Source organism: Palaemon carinicauda, chromosome 19 (assembly GCF_036898095.1).
Source record: "Palaemon carinicauda isolate YSFRI2023 chromosome 19, ASM3689809v2, whole genome shotgun sequence".
In the NCBI taxonomy this organism is placed as follows: Eukaryota; Metazoa; Arthropoda; class Malacostraca; order Decapoda; family Palaemonidae; genus Palaemon; species Palaemon carinicauda.
In genome coordinates, this window is record NC_090743.1 from 60719255 (window position 1) to 60734254 (window position 15000).

Genomic DNA, 15000 nt, shown 5'->3' on the forward strand with positions numbered 1-15000 from the left:
CATCGCTCGTGGCGGTGGCCTCCCGTGTTTCTAATCTTTTCTTTTTACATGATGCAGGAACGGGCGTGCGATTTTTGGTAGACACGGGTGCTTGTCGTTCTCTTTTGCCAAGGGAACTCTTCAGGACACGACGTAGTCTGTCTACGTCTGCTGACGTCCGCTTGGTAGCTACCAACAGATCTGCGATACCCACCTACGGTTACGAGAACCTCACATTATCGTTCAGAAACAGTAAACTTAATTGGAAGTTTCTCGTTGCTGACGTCACATTGCCAATCCTCGGTACGGATTTCCTCTCTCATTTCCACGTTCTGGTCGATGTCGCCCACCGACGATTGGTCAACGCAGACTTGTACTTGTCGACACCTCTTCAACCCGCCCCTCCAACCTCGCTCTCCACATCAGCGCACCCACAGATGCCTACGCTCACCTCCTCACGTCGTACCCGGAAGTTTTCCGTCCAGAACTTCGCCAAACGACCACGGCTCCTGCCAAGCACGGTATTTATCACCATATTCAGACCTCTGGCGCAGGAACGATTGGCAGCCGCCAAACAGACGTTTGCCGAAATGGAGGAAATGGGCCTTTGCCAAAAGGCCTCCAGCCCATGGTCGTCACCCTTACACATCATTCTGAAGAAAGACGGCTCCCTCAATCCGTGTGGGGATTACAGGCGCCTGAACATGCAATCAGAACCGGATCACTACCCTCTCCCAAACATTGCCAACGTGACCTCTTACCTGCACAAAGCGAAGGTTTTCTCTACGCTCGACATCCTGAAGGGGTATTATCAGGTGCCTATGAACCCAGAAGACATCCCCAAAACCGCCATCACCACCCCGTTTGGTACATACACCTTCAATTACTCCTGTTTTGGACTTCGTAATGATGGGGCCACGTTTCAACGTCTCATGGATGGCATCTTAGGGGACCTCCCCTTCTGTGTATGTTATGTGGACGACATACTTGTGTTCTCCTTCTCAAAAGAGGAACACCTCTGTCACCTGCGCATCGTGCTCGACCGCCTGCAACAAAACGGCCTTGTAGTCCGGTACGACAAGTGTACCTTTGGCGCCAACGAAGTGTCGTTCTTAGGCACCGCATCACTCCTGAAGGAGTCCATCCCCTCCCAGAGAAGGTAGCAGCCGTTCAGGACTTCCCCACGCCCTCGACCGTCAAAGCTCTGCAGGAATTCTTGGGCATGATCAACTATTACTACCGTTTTCTGCCAGCCATTGCTGCCACTATTGCTCCCCTCTACGCCTCCCTCAAGGGCAAGCCAAAAGACCTGAAGTGGGGTCCCCTTCAAGAAGCGGCCTTATGCAATGCAAAGAAGGCCCTATCAACCGCTGCGGCTCTCACTTTTCTTATCCCACATGCCCCTCTCCTTCTCTCCACCGATGCCAGCGACGTCGCTATTGGTGCAGTGCTCGAGCAGGTGGTCAACGGCTCGCCCCGCCCATTGGCCTTCTTCAGCAGAAATCTGTCCAAGGCAGAATCGAGTTATTCTACCTTCAATCGCGAATTGCTGGCGGTGCACTTAGCTGTCCGTCACTTTCGCAATTTCTTAGAAGGTACGCCCTTCGTCATTCGCACAGACCACATGCCTCTGGTACACGCCTTCACTCGACAAGTCTGACGCCTGGTCCGCCCATCAATGCCGACATCTCTCTGCCCTGGCTGAATACAATTGCACCCTTCAATACGTCCCTGGGAAAATGAACCCCGTTGCCGATGCCCTGTCAAGAAACACGTTGGCTGCCGTTCAACTGGGATTGGATTACAATGCCCTGGCTGAAGCCCAACAACAGGATCCAGAGTATCAAGCATGTAGGACATCATGCACGCCCCTCCGGTGGGAAGACTTCCCCCTCGAAGACTCCAACACCACCCTCCTCTGTGACGTCAGTACTGGTAGACCGCGACCTTGGATTCCTGCTCCCATGCGCCGGCAGGTGTTTGATTTCATTCACAGCCTTTCACATCCCTTGTGCCGTTCTACTGCACAGCTGCTGAAGACGAAGTTCATTTGGCACGGCATTTCTAAGGATGCTAAGGATTGGGTCCGCGCCTGTACTTCTTGCCAAACTTCCAAAGTATATCGACACACGGATTCAGGAGTCGGCACCTTTCCTCAACCTCAACGTCGTTTCGCACACATTCACGTGGACGTTGTAGTCCCCCTACCTACATTACAAGGACATCATTATCTGTTTACCGTCATTGACCACTTCACTCGTTGGCCTGAAGCCATTCCCATGGAAACTGCAACGTCCGCCTCATGTACATCTTACTCTCAGGATGGATTGCAAGATTTGGTATCCCTGAGCATATTACTTCTGACAGGGGTACCACTTTCACCTCTCAATTGTGCACATCATTAGCAAATCTCCTGGGCATCACCCTACATCACACAACGGCCTACAACCCCGCTGCCAATGGAATGGTTGAACGTTTTCATCGCACCCTCAAAGCAGCTTTGATGTCCCGCTGCAAGAATTCCAACTGGTTTACTCAGCTTCCCTGGGTTCTCCTGGGACTAAGGACCACTCCTAAAGACGCCCTCGAAGTCTCGGCAGCTGAAATGGTGTATGGCGATCCGTTGGTCGTCCCTGCCGAATATTTTCCTTCTACAACCTCCTCCGACGATCTCCAGTGCATACGTCACGTGGTGGGAAAATTTACTCCATGCCGCCAGACTTACAAGCCCCCAGCGAAGCATCACATACCAACAGACTTGCACTCTGCAACGCACGTCTTCCTGCGCAATGACACTAGCAAGCCACCGCTAACGCCCTATTACACAGGCCCTTTCCTTGTGATCTGACGCAGTACGAAAGCATTCCTACTAAACATTCGTGGCAAAGAAGACTGGGTCTTCATTGATCGTCTAAAACCTGCTTATCTCCTGCCAGATGACCCGCCTACAGTTCGCCTCTCTAGATAAAGGCGCCCTATTTAACATGTACAGTATGTAATTTTTAGGGGGGGAGCCATGTACCAACCATGTGTCACACGATCGTACATAGTTCATTTTGTGTATATATTATGCTTGTATCTTCGCTCTTCCCTCGCACTAAAAAGAACCTGAAATAACATGTCTGTTTTTCTCATCGGTAACGGTGTCTGTTTTAAACTTGAAATTTCTTGTTGCTTTGAGCTTTTGTATATAAAGGAGAGTGTTCTATAATAAACTCACGCAGTTGCTTTCATCCTGTCTTTCAGTCACAACCTTTTCTCGTCCCGTCACAGCGTAGTCTCAAAAGTCTTGTTTCTCCATCGTTGCACCGATCTCAGTAAACTGATTTCCAAATTTTACTTTTACCTTGCCATTGTCTGATTTGCTTTTTTTTCAATCTTTCATTAAATTCTAATTCTAAAGACCTTGAATTGGAGATGATAGTTCCTAAATATTTAAATGATTCTACCTCGTTAATCCTATCTCCTTCCAATGATATTTTATCTTCCATTGCATATTCCGTTCTCATCATCTGTCTTTCTTCTATTTATCTAGAGCTCAACCTCCTGTGATATTTTATGCATTCTGGTAAGCAAGCATTGCAAATCCTGTGGTATTCTGCTAATAAAGACAGCGTCATCAGCATACTCTAGGTCGGATAATTTCCTGTTACCAATCCAATCCAATCCTTCTCCCCCAACCCGAAATGTTCTATGCATTACAAAATCAACGAGAAGGATAAACAACGTAGGTTACAACACATTCCCTTGGTGTACTCCACTGTTCACTGGAAATTCATTTGATATGTCTCCACTAATATTAACTTTGCACTTGCTATACTCGTGAAAAAAATTAATAAAATTTACATATTTAAGAAGAATTCCATAATAACGCATGTCTCTCCACAAAATTAGCTGGTGCACACTATCAAAGGCTTTATCATAGTCCACAAATGCCATCAAAAGTGGATTTCTATATTCTACACATTGCTGTACAACATGTCTTAAAATGAAAACTTTGTCAGTACAACTTCTACGTTTTCTAAATCCTGCTTGTTAATATCTCAGCTTTTCTTCAACTTTTTTCTCCATTCTCTTTAGAATAAGCATACTACATATTTTCTTGACATCTGACGTATGTGAAATGTCTCTGTAATTATTGCAAGCAGATAGATATCCTTTTTTTTTTTTTTTGCCATTTTCACCGACACTCCTTGCTTCCATTCATCATGCTTTGCTTCTTTATGCCCCATGCTACAATAGAATCTTCAAAACGGACTGAATTCATTCATGGGCACATCAAGGTCTTCCTCAGATTCAAGTATGCCGATCAAGTTATTCCTTCATATCTCCTATAAATGAGCTCATTAAAGGTTCCATTTAACGTTGCCTTTCTTCATCTTTTGTTGTCAAAACAGATTCATTCCTCTTTTTGATGGGTATATACTTCTTTGCCACCGTAGAGATTTCATTAACAATTTTATGAGCAATCCTTACACCATAGCCACTTCCTGAATTCCTATCTTTGTCAGCCTCATCTGCTTTCTAATCCAAATATTTTTTCCGGTCATTCCAGGCTTTACTTTTGACCTCTATCAATAATTGAATACTTAGCATGTTCTACCTTGTAATTTTCATTACTTCGAAAACTTTCAACTATCAACTCCTGTCATTGTCTTCTTTTTATAGTATCCCAAGCATCATTTGATATCTATGGTTTTCTCCTTGTAACTGCATGTACAAAAACTTCACTACCAATTGACTGATATATGTTCTTAATTTCACACCATCTTTCGTTTTTGTCTGCTCGTCCTCTCTTAAAGACTCTTTTAAGACTGCAAATCGATTCCCGCATTCAATTGCAAATGTTCTCTCTGCTCATCTTCTAGAAGCTTAGTTGTATCATAATTAGGTATTCTACCCACATTTGTGTTGGGTGCTTTGAATTTGAATTTCAATGTGGCAATGAGGAGCTGGTGATCACTACCAAAAGCTGCACCTCTATGGATTCTTACATTTCTCTGAGTCCTCCTTCTCTTTTTATTATTGGCTATGTGATCTATTTGATTGTTGTAATTGCCACATGGTGAATTCCATGTATATTTGGGGTTGTTATTTTGCTGGAAACGAGTATCTTCAATTGCATGATTATATGTTGAACAAAAACTTATACAATGGGCCCTATTTTCATTTGCAATTTCGCCAAGACCCTCAACACCCATCACATTCTCTATACCTTGATTATTCTTTCCAATTGTCATGCTCTAGGTGTCATCATCATTTCTATCCCTCCTCTTCCAACTCCATCAGTTCTTCCTGAATATATATATATATACTGTATATATATATATATATATATATATATATATATATATATATATATATATATATATATATTACTTTGGTCTAGGAATTTCTTACCAATCCCTTACATGTTTCAATTAGGACCAAGATATCCAAACTATATTTCATAATTTTACCCTCCACTTGCTGTAATTTCCCAAACTGATTCATGGTTCAAATATTCAAATTATCAATTTTGATTTTTTTTTTTTTTTTTAGTATTTATATATCAGGAGATTCTTCACACCCTGCTATGCCCATGGACTAACTAACTCCATAGAGGATTCATTGGTTATATTCATCAAAGGATAGCCAGTTCCCTGTGATGCGCACTGCCTATCTAACTAAGATAAGTGACCCCTGCCGGTCCATACTAATGCCAGTAAGATCATCCGCCAGTTATCAGGAGTAGAAACTTGTCTATTGACTTACACACAATCCGGCACCCTGTTGCCAGTGACTTCATCGAAATTTAGGGGCATTTCCTCTACGCCAAAAGTTCTCGTTACTCCACCAAGTTGCTCATCCCCTCATATAACCATTGGTAAACTTGGATTGCTAAGATATACCACCTAGTACATTAATATATACAACCTGGCACGGTAATATATACCTCCCAAAACAGTAAGATATACCGCACAACATGGTGTGCGGTTCCACAAGGCACTAGAAGAGTTCGAACACCCAGGCCTACATGGCTGAGAACTATGAAACGGGAAGTGGGAGGTGATGAGTGAAGAATTATTGAATTAAAAGCTCAAGATAGACGACTGGCGAAATCTCAACCAAGGCCCTTTGCGTCAATAAGCGTTGGAGGAACACAACAATAACCATGCGTTTCTAGTCCAAAGCAGGACAAAGACCTCACATATGCAAACATGTCCTTCTCCAAGTCTGGAGTTTAGACAGTATTCATTACAACGCTGGCTACGGCAGATTGGTGATGGTGGGAGATATTTTGTCTGATCGCTAGCAGTAAACCAACCTAATATGGCTGGCCCTGACTAGTACACCACGTTTGGTAATATCCACTCATAAAGAGTACACACACACACACACATATATATATATATATATATATATATATATATATATATATATATATATATATATATATGTATATATATATATATATATATATGTATATATATATATATATGTATATATATATATATTAAATAATGTGAAGGAATCCTCTTAATGCTAGATATTTTGGATACTGTACTTGTGTTGGCGTAGACAAAATGCATTTATGAATTATATGTAACTTACTCTAAATAAATAAATGAATACAGTATATTCATAAATCCCCTCTTCCATTACAAAGAGGAAGCGAAATATAGGTAGAGCCACATAAAAAATGGTTTAACTTTTATATATATTCAACCTTTTGCAAATATATTGACATACAGTGAGTAAACATAATTACTAATATCACTAAATGATAACCCCATTAATAATAAATACATGTGAAAAATTCCCCTCATTGTATTACTGAAATTTCCTTTTATAACATTTACCATAAAATTCAGATTCATCATTGCCCATGAGAGAGAGAGAGAGAGAGAGAGAGAGAGAGAGAGAGAGAGAGAGAGAGAGAGAGAGAGAGAGAGAGAGAGAGAGAATCCTTTTTTCGTCCGACAAAATATACGTTTCACCCTCCATATTTTTCTCCCCCTATCTCATTGGCAGACGTGCCAACCCTGCCGTATATCATCATCCCACCAATAACAAAAAAGTTAATAAAGGCATTGCCAACATAATGCTAAACCTTTTTTCTCTATCAGTAAATGTTGTCGTTTATCGAAAGGATTTAGTTTATTACAAACAAACAAAACAATAAAAATATCTAATAAATAAACATGAGAAAGGCCCCAAATTGACGATTAATTAATAAATAACAAATTGGTGTATATATATATATATATATATATATATATATATATATATATATATATATATATATATATACACACATCAACTAATGCAACTATTTCTAGTCCTCAGACATGTCTGTACTAATGTCTGGAGTTTGGCCATTTCATCACCACACTAACTACTGAGGATTGGTGATGGTATGTAACTTAAGTCTGATCGTTCACAGAACCAACCTAGTATGGTTGGCACTGACTAGTAAAGGTCTGCTGATCATGGCGATACGCAAACCCTTTTACCACGTCAAGGTATATATATATATATATATATATATATATATATATATATATATATATATATATATATATATATATATATATATATATATATGCAGAGAGAGAGAGAGAGAGAGAGAGAGAGAGAGAGAGAGAGAGAGAGAGAGAGAGAGAGAGAGAGAGAGGCTATTATTGCCACTCAATCCTCCACTCTTGTGGTACCACTAGGCACCCTTGAGAATAAGCAGAAGGGGAAGGTGGTTAATTTCCACCTTAAAGAACGACTTACCATCGATACATTACCAAAAACCAACTACGAACACCAATCTCCTGCGTGGATTACCTACCAGATGAAATTCAAGCTCCACTACCTAAAGACTATTCAAGGTGTAATTATATAGCAATTGTTATTGATAATTTGTAGTTCAAAAGTATGATCTTAGATTTGCTTATTATACTTTTAAAATGCAAATATTCCCTCTCCTTATGTTCTATTTTAATCTTTCATTCATTCTATTTTACTCAATTATTCTGTGGAAAGATATTCAGTTAATCAATAGTCTTTTTGGCGTGTTCCGCATAGATCCGTTTCTTCTGAATACTGCTACTACTACTACTACTACTACTACTACTACTACTACTACTACTAATAATAATAATAATAATAATAATATAAAGCTAACGACAATACTACTCTTAATACCACTATTACTACTAATAATATTATTAATAATACTGCCTTTTTTTTTCTCACACCAAAAATTGTACTCTTCAACACAATCTTGATGAACCAGCTCAAGAAATTTCTTCATTTTCCGTGGGATTATTTTCTTACGAAGAATAAAAATAAAATAACAATAACAAAAATATAATAACAATAATTTAAAAAGTAGAATTTTTCATTTACAAATTTGCTACAGAAGGTCATCAAGATTCACTCGTTCAAAATATATTAGGAAACACTATAATATTGTCATAATTAATTTAGTTGTTCACGCCCATTGCCACAAAAGTAAAACCATGGCAGAAGCAGCATTACTATTGATACTACTACTAGCATTATAAGTAGTAGTACTGAGTAAAAAGATAAATTGGTAGAAAATATAATTAATGAATCCATCTAAAAAGGTTAACGAAAGCATAAGTATAATACATATTAATACCGATAGTACTACCGGCAGCAAATTAGCAAATTCAGTCAAAGAAACATGAATTCAACATCCGTAGTAACAGCGAGAGCAACAGCACCAGTAACAGTGATTGCAACAGCCCTCCAATACGTATTACTCCGCATCTAAGTAATATATTTCGGATGTTTAGCATCCAAGGCAAATGTTAGAAGCCATTTACTCGATGGGAATGTAAACCCATTAAAAGACTGTATAACAATATTAATGGAAGGAGTAGAAGCAGTAACAAATACATTTCATTTGTAAAATGAAAATACATTACGATATTTCCATAAATTTTATTAAAGCAATATCGAAATGCCTACACTAAATGACTCAATCATGTGAGAGAGAGAGAGAGAGAGAGAGAGAGAGAGAGAGAGAGAGAGAGAGAGAGAGAGAGCATTTCAAACAATACAATTATACGAAAAAAAGCCAATTAAGGTGGCCAACAAACATTCCTTCCCCTGCCACCGAGAGAGAGAGAGAGAGAGAGAGAGAGAGAGAGAGAGAGAGAGATTAAAGCTGAGTTGCCCAAAATAAGCCACCAAAGGAATATTATTAAGGAAAAACACGTCCCTGGCCAGACAAAGCAAGAGCCTTCTTATCCATAGAAGCGTAATGGATTATGGTGCAGAGAAAAATGTGGATCTCAATGTATGTATAAATCCATCTATATATATATATATATATATATATATATATATATATATATATATATATGGGTCTCTAGAGACTAAATAAAGCAGGGGAAGGAAAAGAAGGCGATGGATTAACAACTAAGAAAATTTGCTGGTATATCTGGCATACAAAGACCATAAACAGACGCGAGTGGAAGGACAAGCCTGAGGCCTTTGTCATGCAGTGAACTAGTAACTGGTAATGACATTCTATACATATATATACACATATATATATATATATATTTATATATATACATACATACATATATATATATATATATATATATATATATATATATATATATATATATATATATATCATCTCCTCCTACGCCTATTGACGGAAAGGGCACCGGTTAGATTTCGCCAGTCGTCTCTATCTTGAGCTTTAAATTCAATACTTCTTCGACTTCACGCTTCATAGTCTTCAGCCATGTAGGTCTGGGTTTTCCAAATCTTCTAGAACCTTGTGGAGCCCAGTTAAATGTTTGGTGAACTAATCTCTCTTGGGGAGTGCGACGAGCATGTCCAAAACATCTCCATCTACCCCTCACCATGATCTCATGCACATATGGCACTGGTAATTTCGCTTATAGTTTCATATCTAATTCTGCCCTGCCTTTTAACTCTCAATATCCTTCTGAGGGCTTTGTTCTCAAAACTACTAAACCTGTTGGAGATTGTTTCATTGTCATACCACAACTCATGTCCATATAGTAACACCGACCTCACTAAACTGATAAATAGCCTGTTTTTTATAGGTAATTCAGGCGATTTGATTTCCAAATTTTACTTAACCTAGCCATTGTCTGACTAGCTTTTTTCAATCTTGCACTAAACTAATTCTAAAGACCCTGTATTTAGAGATCTTAGTTCCTTAATATTTACATGATTCTACCTCATTAATTCTTTCTCCTTCCAATGATATTTCATTTTCCATTGCATATTCCGTTCTCATCACCTTGTCTTTCTTCTCTTTATCTTGAGCCCAACCTCAAGTGATATTTCATGGATTCTGGTAAGCAAGCATTGTACATCCTGTGATGTTCTGCTAATAGGGACAGCGTCGTCACCAATCCAGTCCAATCCTTCTCCACCATCTCCAAAATCCAAGAAGATAAACAACACAGGTGACAACACATTCCTTTGGAGTACTCAGCTGTTCACTGGAAATTCATTTGATAGGACTCCACTAACATTAACTTTGCACTTGCTATGCTCATGAACAGACTCTCCACAAAATTGGCCTGTCCACACTATCAAAGGCTTTTTCATAGTCCACAAATGCCATCAAAGGGGGATTTCTAAATTCTACGCATTGTTGTATAACATGTCTCAAAATGAAAATTTGGTCAGGACAACTTCTACCTTTTCTAAATCCTGCTTAGTCATCTCTCAGCTTTTCATCAATCTTTCTCCCCAATCTCTTTAGAATAAGCATACTATATATTTTCATGACAACAAACGTAAGTGTGATGCCTCTGTAATTATTGGAATCAGTCAGGTCTCTTTTTTTTTTTTCCACCAACACTCCTAAGGCTGACAAAGCTATGAATTCAGGGAGTGGCTATGGTGTAAGAATTGCTCATATAATTACTAATGAAATCTACACGGGGTCAAAGAAGAAGAATCATATAACCTACCCATCAAAAAGAGGAATAGATCTTTTATAGCAACAGAAGATGAAGAAAGACAACGTTGAATGGAACACTTAAGTGAGGTCATGAATAGGAGATATGAAGGGAAGAATTTGATGATATACCTGATGAAAACCTTAATATGCCTATGAATGAATTCAGTGTTGGTTTTAAGTCGAAGATATTAAAAAACTCAGGAGATGGAAAGCCCCTCATTACGATGGAATAACTGCTGAGATCATTCTGGCTGATAATGAAGTTACACCCAGAATACTTACAAGGTTATTTTGTAGAATGTCACATGAAGAAGCAAAACCTGATGAATGGGTATACACACACATATATGATATATATATATATATATATATATATATATATATATATATATATATATATATGAGGCTAGCAGTCTCACTCCATTAGACTTGCTGAGAAATAGAAGACTTGTTCATATGGGTGTGTGGGTAAATATGAGATATTACCCTGTCTCAAAAAAAAATTAATAAAAGCAAAAATTTTCGCTCATTGTCAAAGGGTCAACCACCTCACTAGAAATATCAAACTTTAATTATCAACTCTTGCAAGATTAGACTCTATCAAACAATGCAATACAAGTGAATGATAACATCAATATTCATCTAAGAAATAAACAAAAGTTATAGCATTCTCTGACATCATACTGAACGCAACCAAATACAACCGCTGAATCACTAAAATATAGAAAACAAACGTTAAGTCATCAGATTTCACAAAACAAACGTCAAGATAAACAATAATTGTTAAAGAAACGAACGTTTAAATACACTGGAGTACAAAAACAAAGAATTGAAGCATCCACACAAGTATAAACATCAAAATTAGGAATGCTTATCTATGCATTTTTATCTGTATACAATTTTGTGCATTCCTTTTTTATAAGGGTAGATTATTATAAAAAAACAAAAAATGATAAAAATATGTCAATGTTCTGGAATCCCTGTTACTACAAAGCCCGAAGGACGGCGAAACGTTTGTGACAGATCTTATTCAGAGATAAATTCTTCACAGATTTTCATGTTATACTAGACGGTGAGAAACATAAACAAACAAAAAAAATTGACAGGTGTTGAACTGTTGTAAAGATATACTGATAGTGGAAGACAAATCATAGTTCTGCTTCTTCTTCGCCACCGCTATCTCTACATTAAGGGGTCGGTTGCCTGATACGCCCTCTCCACTGCCTTCTATCAAAGGCATCCTCTTCCACCAAACCTCTTCTCTCCATATCATCCTTCACCTTACCTTGCCATCTGATTCTCTGGCCCCCTCATCATCTCCGCCAAAAGGATAGCTTCAAAGCCCTCCCATTCCTTCTCCACCATCTATCCTTCACACGTCCTCACACCATCTCAGTCGTGATACTCTAATCTTCTCTGCAATCTTTACTACATCTGCCATTCTAATTTCATAATTTTCCAATCTTTCAAACAGTGATATTCCCATAATCGACCTTAGCATTCTCATCTCTTTTCTCTCAAGCTTTCCTTCCTCTTTTCGTCTTAAAGCCCAAGTTTCGGATCCATACATTAACACTGGTCTTATTACTGTGCTATAGATCTTGACTTCTACCTTGCTTGGCATTTTCTTATTACATACAACTCCGGCTACCTCCCTCCACTTTCCTTATGCGGCTTTTAGCCTATTCTCTATTTCACCCTCACGTCCTTCCTCCTGATTTACTAGTCGATCCCAAACATCTAAATTGTTCTACCTGCTTTATAACTGTTCCTCTACTTTCATGTATGACTATCCTATCCCTATCTTCTTTACTGTTCACTATAGCTTCAGTCGTATCCACATTTCTCCTCAAGCCACTCCTTTCCAGAGTCACTTGTCACTCTACCACTCTTCTCTGTAATTCTTCCTCATTTTCAACAGTAATCGCCAAATCATCTGCAGAGGTAGTAGGTTGGCCAGGGCACCAGCCACCCGTTGAGATACTACTGCTAGAGAGCTATGGGGTCCTTTGACTGGCCAAACAGTGCTACATTGGATCCTTCTTTCTGGGCACAGTTCATTTTCCCTTTGCCAACACATACACTGATCAAATTTTAATTTTGAAACATGTTGTACAGCAATGCATAGTATATAGATATCCACTTTTGATGGCATTTGTAGACTATGAGGAAGCCTTTGACAGTGTGCACCGACCAATTTTGTGAAGTTCTGCATTAATTAGGAATTCCTCTTAAATATGTAAATTTTACCAAGTCTGTTCATGAGCATAGCAAGTGCAAATTTAATGTTAATTGAGTCTTATCAAATGAATTTTCAGTGAAGAGCGGAGTACTCCAAGGGAATATGTTGTCATCAATGTTGTTTATCCTCCTCTTGAATTTTGTAATACATAGAACAGTCGGAGATGGTGGAGAAGGATTGAACTGGATTGGTAATAGGAATTTAGCAGAGTATGCTGATGATGCTGTCCTTGTTAGCAGAACACCACAGGATTTGCAATGCTTGCTTACCAGAATGCATGAAATATCACACGACGTTGGGCTCAAGATAAATAGAAGAAAGACAGAGATGATGAGAACGGAGTAAGCCTTGGAAGATGAAATATCATTGGAAGGAGAAAGGATTAATGAGTTAGAATAATTTAGTATTTAGTAACTATGGTCTCCAATACAGGGTCTTTAGAATTAGTTTAGTGCAAAATTGAAAAAGGCAAATCAGACAATGGCTAGGTTAAGTAAAATTTGGAAATCAAATCGCCTGAAATTACATATGAAAATCAGACTATATATCAGTTTAGTGAGATCAGTGTTACTGTATGGACATGAGTCAAGGTATGATAATGAAACAATTTCCAATAGATTTAATAGATTTGAGAACAAAACCCTCTGAAGCATATTGGGAGTTGAATGGCAGGACAGGATTAGAAATTAATCTATAATAGAGATTAATCAGGTGTCATATGTGGATTAAATCGTGAGGATGGGTAGATGGAGATGGTTTGGGCATGCTCTTCGCTCTCTCCAAGAGAGATTAGTTCACCAAAAGTTCAGCTGGGCTCCACACGGCACTAGAAGAGTTGAAAGACCCAGGCCTACATGGCTGAGGACTATGAAGCCCGAAGTAGGAGTTGATGAATGGAGAAGTATTGAATTAAAAGCTCATGATAGAGACGACGGGCGAAATCTAACCAGGGCCCTGTACGTCAATAGGCGTTGGAGGAGATGATGATGATGATGATTCTTTACAGATTCTCCTCTGTCCTCACAAATCTGACAACACTGTAATTACCAAACAATCCCTCTTCACGCAAGGGGTTAACTACTGCAGTGTAATTGTTCAGTGGCCACTTTCCTCTTGGTATGGGTAGAAGAGACTTTTAGCTATGATAGGCAGCTCTTCTAGGAGAAGGACACTCCAAAATTAAATCATTGCTCTCTAGTCTTGGGTATTGCCTTAGCCTCTGCATCATGGTCTCTTACTGTCTTGGGTTAGAGTTCTCTTGCTTGAGGGTACATTTGGGTACAATTTTCTATCTTATTTCTCTTCCTCTTGTGTTGTTAAAGTTTTTATAGTTTATATAAGAAATATTTATCTTAATGTTGTAACTGTTCTTAAAATTTGTCCTTGTTTCCTTCCCACACTAGGCTATTTTTCCTGTTGCAGCCCCTGGGCTTATAGCATTCTGCTTTTCCAACTAGGGTGGTAGCTTAGCACGTAATAATAATAATAATAGTAATAATAATAATAATAATATAGCACTCTAATACTAACTTCAAAGGTTTCGGTTTTTGTTATCACAGTATAAACAAAACAAAAAGAAAAAGAAAAAAAAAAAAACTTTCCGACAGATGTGGAACAGAGAATGTTGTATTTAACAGATATTCATAAATACTAAAAGCTAAGAAGACGTCAAATATATAATAAATACTTTCGTTCTACGAAAAGCAGTGAATGCATACCGGTGTACAGAAAAACACTTTTGAAAGAGATGCCAAAATATACAGATGAGTGCCTATACAGAAACGTTTCAGAGAATATTGAATATGGGAAAATATTTCAATGA